Source organism: Balaenoptera physalus (assembly GCF_965194825.1).
Source record: "Balaenoptera physalus genome assembly, contig: HAP1_SCAFFOLD_1369, whole genome shotgun sequence".
NCBI classification, from domain to species: Eukaryota; Metazoa; Chordata; class Mammalia; order Artiodactyla; family Balaenopteridae; genus Balaenoptera; species Balaenoptera physalus.
The window spans coordinates 193,408-200,062 of NW_028125427.1; the positions used below are offsets into that span (position 1 = coordinate 193,408).

Sequence of the window (6,655 nt, forward strand, 5' to 3'; positions counted from 1 at the left end):
GTCAGGAAATGACCTAGGGATAGTGTCAAGAGCTTAGTTACAGTATCAGGGCCTTATTTAGGACCAGTGTCAGGGCTTCAGGTAGGGACAGCGTCAGTGCCTGACTCTGGGAGAGGGACAGGGCCTGAGTGAGGCCTAGCGTCAGGCCCTTAGCTGGGGACACTGTCAGGGCATGATGTAGGAGCAGCATCAGGGCCTTTGTTACATCAGCATTAGGGTCTTAGTTACAGACATGATCAGGGCCTGAGTTAGTCACAGCGTCAAGGCCTCAGTTAGGCATAGCTTTAGGGCCTGAGTTAGGCACAGCCTCAGGTCTTCACTTAAAGACAGCGACAGGGCTTTCTTAGGGACGGTGTCAGGACCTTGGTTAGAAATGGGTCAGGATATTAGCTCAGGATAGTGTCCGGATTTCAGTTATTGCCGGCAGCAGGGCCTACATTAGGGACAGATTCCGGACCTTAGTTAGAGATAGTGTCAGGGCCTTAGTTAGGACTAGTCTGGGCCTTAGTTAGGGAGCGCATTAGGGCTTTAGTTAGGATAAGAGGCAGGAAATTAGCTCGGGACAGAGTCAGCTTCCAGGCCAGGGATAGTGTCAGGAAATGAGCTAGGGATAGCGTGAAGACCTTAGTTATTGAGAGCATCAGGGCCTTAGTTAGGACCAGCGTCAGGGCCTTCATCAGGACCAGTGTCAAGGCTAGATGTAGAGACAGCGTCAGAGCCTAACTAAGGTAAGGCAACAGGGCCTAAGTGAGGCCTATCTTTAGGGCCTGAGTTAGGGACAGTGTCAGGGCATGACTTAGGAGCAGTATAAGGGCCTCTGTAGGATCAGCATTAGGGTCTTCGTTAAAGACATTCTCAGGGCCTCACTTAGGGACAGCGTCAGGGCTTACTTTGGGACAGTTTCAGGACCTTGGTAAGACATGGGTCAGGATATTAGCTCAGGATAATGTCAGGACTTTAGATATTGACTGCAGCAGGGCCTTAGAGACAGTGTCTCAGCCTGACTTAGGACTAGCATCAGAGCCTTTGTTAGGTTCAGTGTCAGGGACTGAGTTAGGAGTAGCATCAGAGCCTTTGTAAGGTACAGTGTCAGGGACTGAGTTAGGTGTAGTGTCAAGGCCTTAGTTAGGGACAGTGTCAGGGCCTGAGTTAGGACGAGCCTCCAGGCCTCAGTTAGGGCCAGGGTCACGGCCTCGGGACTAATTTCAGGGCCTTAGTTAGGAACAGCATCAGGGATTTATTTAGCATAAGAAGCTCAACATTAGTTAAAGACAAGGGTAGGTTAAGGTCTAGGGATCGTGTCAGGACATGACCTAGGTACAGTGTCAAGACCTTAGTTACTTAGGGCATCAGGGCCTAATTTAGGACCAGTGTCAGGGCTTCAGGTAGGGACAGCCTCAGAGCCGGACTTAGGGAGAGCGACAGGGCTTGAGTGAGGCCTAGCGTCAGGGCCTTAGCTAGGGCTAGTCTCAGGGCATGACTTAGGAGCAGCATAAGGGCCTCGGTAGGATCAGCCTCAGGGGCTTTGTTAAAGACATTATCAGGGCCTCTGTTAGGGACAGCCTCAGGGCCTCACTTAGGGACAGCGTCAGGGCTTACTTAGGGACAGTTTCAGGACCTTGGTAAGAGATGGGTCCGGAAATTAACTCAGGATAGTGTCAGGACATTAGATATTGACGGCAGCAGGGCCTTAGGTAAGGACAGTGTCAAGGCCTTAGTTAGTACTAGCATCTGGGCCTCTGTTAGGTACAGTGTCAGGGCCTGAGTTAGGAATAGTGTTAGGGCCTTAGTTAGGGACAGTGTCAAGGCCTTAGTTAGTACTAGCATCTGGGCCTCTGTTAGGTACAGTGTCAGGGCCTGAGTTAGGAATAGTGTTAGGGCCTTAGTTAGGGACAGTGTCACAGCCTTGGGACTAAATTCAGGGCCTGAGGTATTCACAGCATAAGGGCTTTAGTTAGCATAAGAGGCAGGACATTTGCTAGGGACAGGGTTAGGGTAAAGTTTAGGGATCGTGTCAGGAAATGACCTAGGGATAGTGTCAAGAGCTTAGTTACAGTATCAGGGCCTTATTTAGGACCAGTGTCAGGGCTTCAGGTAGGGACAGCGTCAATGCCTGACTCTGGGAGAGGGACAGGGCCTGAGTGAGGCCTAGCGTCAGGCCCTTAGCTGGGGACACTGTCAGGGCATGATGTAGGAGCAGCATCAGGGCCTTTGTTGCATCAGCATTAGGGTCTTAGTTACAGACATGATCAGGGCCTGAGTTAGTCACAGCATCAAGGCCTCAGTTAGGCATAGCTTCAGGGCCTGAGTTAGGCACAGCCTCAGGTCTTCACTTAAAGACAGCGACAGGGCTTTCTTAGGGACGGTGTCAGGACCTTGGTTAGAAATGGGTCAGGATATTAGCTCAGGATAGTGTCCGGATTTCAGTTATTGCCGGCAGCAGGGCCTATATTAGGGACAGATTCCGGACCTTAGTTAGAGATAGTGTCAGGGCCTTAGTTAGGACTAGTCTGGGCCTTAGTTAGGGAGCGCATTAGGGCTTTAGTTAGGATAAGAGGCAGGAAATTAGCTCGGGACAGAGTCAGCTTCCAGGCCAGGGATAGTGTCAGGAAATGAGCTAGGGATAGCGTGAAGACCTTAGTTATTGAGAGCATCAGGGCCTTAGTTAGGACCAGCGTCAGGGCCTTCATCAGGACCAGTGTCAAGGCTAGATGTAGAGACAGCGTCAGAGCCTAACTAAGGTAAGGCAACAGGGCCTAAGTGAGGCCTATCTTTAGGGCCTGAGTTAGGGACAGTGTCAGGGCATGACTTAGGAGCAGTATAAGGGCCTCTGTAGGATCAGCATTAGGGTCTTCGTTAAAGACATTCTCAGGGCCTCACTTAGGGACAGCGTCAGGGCTTACTTTGGGACAGTTTCAGGACCTTGGTAAGACATGGGTCAGGATATTAGCTCAGGATAATGTCAGGACTTTAGATATTGACTGCAGCAGGGCCTTAGAGACAGTGTCTCAGCCTGACTTAGGACTAGCATCAGAGCCTTTGTTAGGTTCAGTGTCAGGGACTGAGTTAGGAGTAGCATCAGAGCCTTTGTAAGGTACAGTGTCAGGGACTGAGTTAGGTGTAGTGTCAAGGCCTTAGTTAGGGACAGTGTCAGGGCCTGAGTTAGGACGAGCCTCCAGGCCTCAGTTAGGGCCAGGGTCACGGCCTCGTGACTAATTTCAGGGCCTTAGTTAGGAACAGCATCAGGGATTTATTTAGCATAAGAAGCTCAACATTAGTTAAAGACAAGGTTAGGTTAAGGTCTAGGGATCGTGTCAGGACATGACCTAGGTACAGTGTCAAGACCTTAGTTACTTAGGGCATCAGGGCCTAATTTAGGACCAGTGTCAGGGCTTCAGGTAGGGACAGCCTCAGAGCCGGACTTAGGGAGAGCGACAGGGCTTGAGTGAGGCCTAGCGTCAGGGCCTTAGCTAGGGCTAGTCTCAGGGCATGACTTAGGAGCAGCATAAGGGCCTCGGTAGGATCAGCCTCAGGGGCTTTGTTAAAGACATTATCAGGGCCTCTGTTAGGGACAGCCTCAGGGCCTCACTTAGGGACAGCGTCAGGGCTTACTTAGGGACAGTTTCAGGACCTTGGTAAGAGATGGGTCCGGAAATTAACTCAGGATAGTGTCAGGACATTAGATATTGACGGCAGCAGGGCCTTAGTTAGGGACAGTGTCAAGGCCTTAGTTAGTACTAGCATCTGGGCCTCTGTTAGGTACAGTGTCAGGGCCTGAGTTAGGAATAGTGTTAGGGCCTTAGTTAGGGACAGTGTCAAGGCCTTAGTTAGTACTAGCATCTGGGCCTCTGTTAGGTACAGTGTCAGGGCCTGAGTTAGGAATAGTGTTAGGGCCTTAGTTAGGGACAGTGTCACAGCCTTGGGACTAAATTCAGGGCCTGAGGTAATCACAGCATAAGGGCTTTAGTTAGCATAAGAGGCAGGACATTTGCTAGGGACAGGGTTAGGGTAAAGTTTAGGGATCGTGTCAGGAAATGACCTAGGGATAGTGTCAAGAGCTTAGTTACAGTATCAGGGCCTTATTTAGGACCAGTGTCAGGGCTTCAGGTAGGGACAGCGTCAGTGCCTGACTCTGGGAGAGGGACAGGGCCTGAGTGAGGCCTAGCGTCAGGCCCTTAGCTGGGGACACTGTCAGGGCATGATGTAGGAGCAGCATCAGGGCCTTTGTTACATCAGCATTAGGGTCTTAGTTACAGACATGATCAGGGCCTGAGTTAGTCACAGCGTCAAGGCCTCAGTTAGGCATAGCTTTAGGGCCTGAGTTAGGCACAGCCTCAGGTCTTCACTTAAAGACAGCGACAGGGCTTTCTTAGGGACGGTGTCAGGACCTTGGTTAGAAATGGGTCAGGATATTAGCTCAGGATAGTGTCCGGATTTCAGTTATTGCCGGCAGCAGGGCCTACATTAGGGACAGATTCCGGACCTTAGTTAGAGATAGTGTCAGGGCCTTAGTTAGGACTAGTCTGGGCCTTAGTTAGGGAGCGCATTAGGGCTTTAGTTAGGATAAGAGGCAGGAAATTAGCTCGGGACAGAGTCAGCTTCCAGGCCAGGGATAGTGTCAGGAAATGAGCTAGGGATAGCGTGAAGACCTTAGTTATTGAGAGCATCAGGGCCTTAGTTAGGACCAGCGTCAGGGCCTTCATCAGGACCAGTGTCAAGGCTAGATGTAGAGACAGCGTCAGAGCCTAACTAAGGTAAGGCAACAGGGCCTAAGTGAGGCCTATCTTTAGGGCCTGAGTTAGGGACAGTGTCAGGGCATGACTTAGGAGCAGTATAAGGGCCTCTGTAGGATCAGCATTAGGGTCTTCGTTAAAGACATTCTCAGGGCCTCACTTAGGGACAGCGTCAGGGCTTACTTTGGGACAGTTTCAGGACCTTGGTAAGACATGGGTCAGGATATTAGCTCAGGATAATGTCAGGACTTTAGATATTGACTGCAGCAGGGCCTTAGAGACAGTGTCTCAGCCTGAGTTAGGACTAGCATCAGAGCCTTTGTTAGGTTCAGTGTCAGGGACTGAGTTAGGAGTAGCATCAGAGCCTTTGTAAGGTACAGTGTCAGGGACTGAGTTAGGTGTAGTGTCAAGGCCTTAGTTAGGGACAGTGTCAGGGCCTGAGTTAGGACGAGCCTCCAGGCCTCAGTTAGGGCCAGGGTCACGGCCTCGGGACTAATTTCAGGGCCTTAGTTAGGAACAGCATCAGGGATTTATTTAGCATAAGAAGCTCAACATTAGTTAAAGACAAGGGTAGGTTAAGGTCTAGGGATCGTGTCAGGACATGACCTAGGTACAGTGTCAAGACCTTAGTTACTTAGGGCATCAGGGCCTAATTTAGGACCAGTGTCAGGGCTTCAGGTAGGGACAGCCTCAGAGCCGGACTTAGGGAGAGCGACAGGGCTTGAGTGAGGCCTAGCGTCAGGGCCTTAGCTAGGGCTAGTCTCAGGGCATGACTTAGGAGCAGCATAAGGGCCTCGGTAGGATCAGCCTCAGGGGCTTTGTTAAAGACATTATCAGGGCCTCTGTTAGGGACAGCCTCAGGGCCTCACTTAGGGACAGCGTCAGGGCTTACTTAGGGACAGTTTCAGGACCTTGGTAAGAGATGGGTCCGGAAATTAACTCAGGATAGTGTCAGGACATTAGATATTGACGGCAGCAGGGCCTTAGGTAAGGACAGTGTCAAGGCCTTAGTTAGTACTAGCATCTGGGCCTCTGTTAGGTACAGTGTCAGGGCCTGAGTTAGGAATAGTGTTAGGGCCTTAGTTAGGGACAGTGTCAAGGCCTTAGTTAGTACTAGCATCTGGGCCTCTGTTAGGTACAGTGTCAGGGCCTGAGTTAGGAATAGTGTTAGGGCCTTAGTTAGGGACAGTGTCACAGCCTTGGGACTAAATTCAGGGCCTGAGGTAATCACAGCATAAGGGCTTTAGTTAGCATAAGAGGCAGGACATTTGCTAGGGACAGGGTTAGGGTAAAGTTTAGGGATCGTGTCAGGAAATGACCTAGGGATAGTGTCAAGAGCTTAGTTACAGTATCAGGGCCTTATTTAGGACCAGTGTCAGGGCTTCAGGTAGGGACAGCGTCAGTGCCTGACTCTGGGAGAGGGACAGGGCCTGAGTGAGGCCTAGCGTCAGGCCCTTAGCTGGGGACACTGTCAGGGCATGATGTAGGAGCAGCATCAGGGCCTTTGTTACATCAGCATTAGGGTCTTAGTTACAGACATGATCAGGGCCTGAGTTAGTCACAGCGTCAAGGCCTCAGTTAGGCATAGCTTTAGGGCCTGAGTTAGGCACAGCCTCAGGTCTTCACTTAAAGACAGCGACAGGGCTTTCTTAGGGACGGTGTCAGGACCTTGGTTAGAAATGGGTCAGGATATTAGCTCAGGATAGTGTCCGGATTTCAGTTATTGCCGGCAGCAGGGCCTACATTAGGGACAGATTCCGGACCTTAGTTAGAGATAGTGTCAGGGCCTTAGTTAGGACTAGTCTGGGCCTTAGTTAGGGAGCGCATTAGGGCTTTAGTTAGGATAAGAGGCAGGAAATTAGCTCGGGACAGAGTCAGCTTCCAGGCCAGGGATAGTGTCAGGAAATGAGCTAGGGATAGCG

The 6,655-nt window shown here is 50.8% G+C and overlaps 1 long non-coding RNA gene across 1 annotated transcript; it reads left to right on the top strand.

Moving 5' to 3' along the window:
* The first annotated feature begins 580 nt into the window (after positions 1 to 580).
* Positions 581 to 2,535, top strand: LOC309653880. The gene is made up of 3 exons (XR_014259588.1): positions 581 to 1,033; positions 1,082 to 1,694; positions 1,791 to 2,535. It is a non-coding gene; the product is annotated as an uncharacterized lncRNA (long non-coding RNA).
* Positions 2,536 to 6,655: the final 4,120 nt, after the last annotated feature.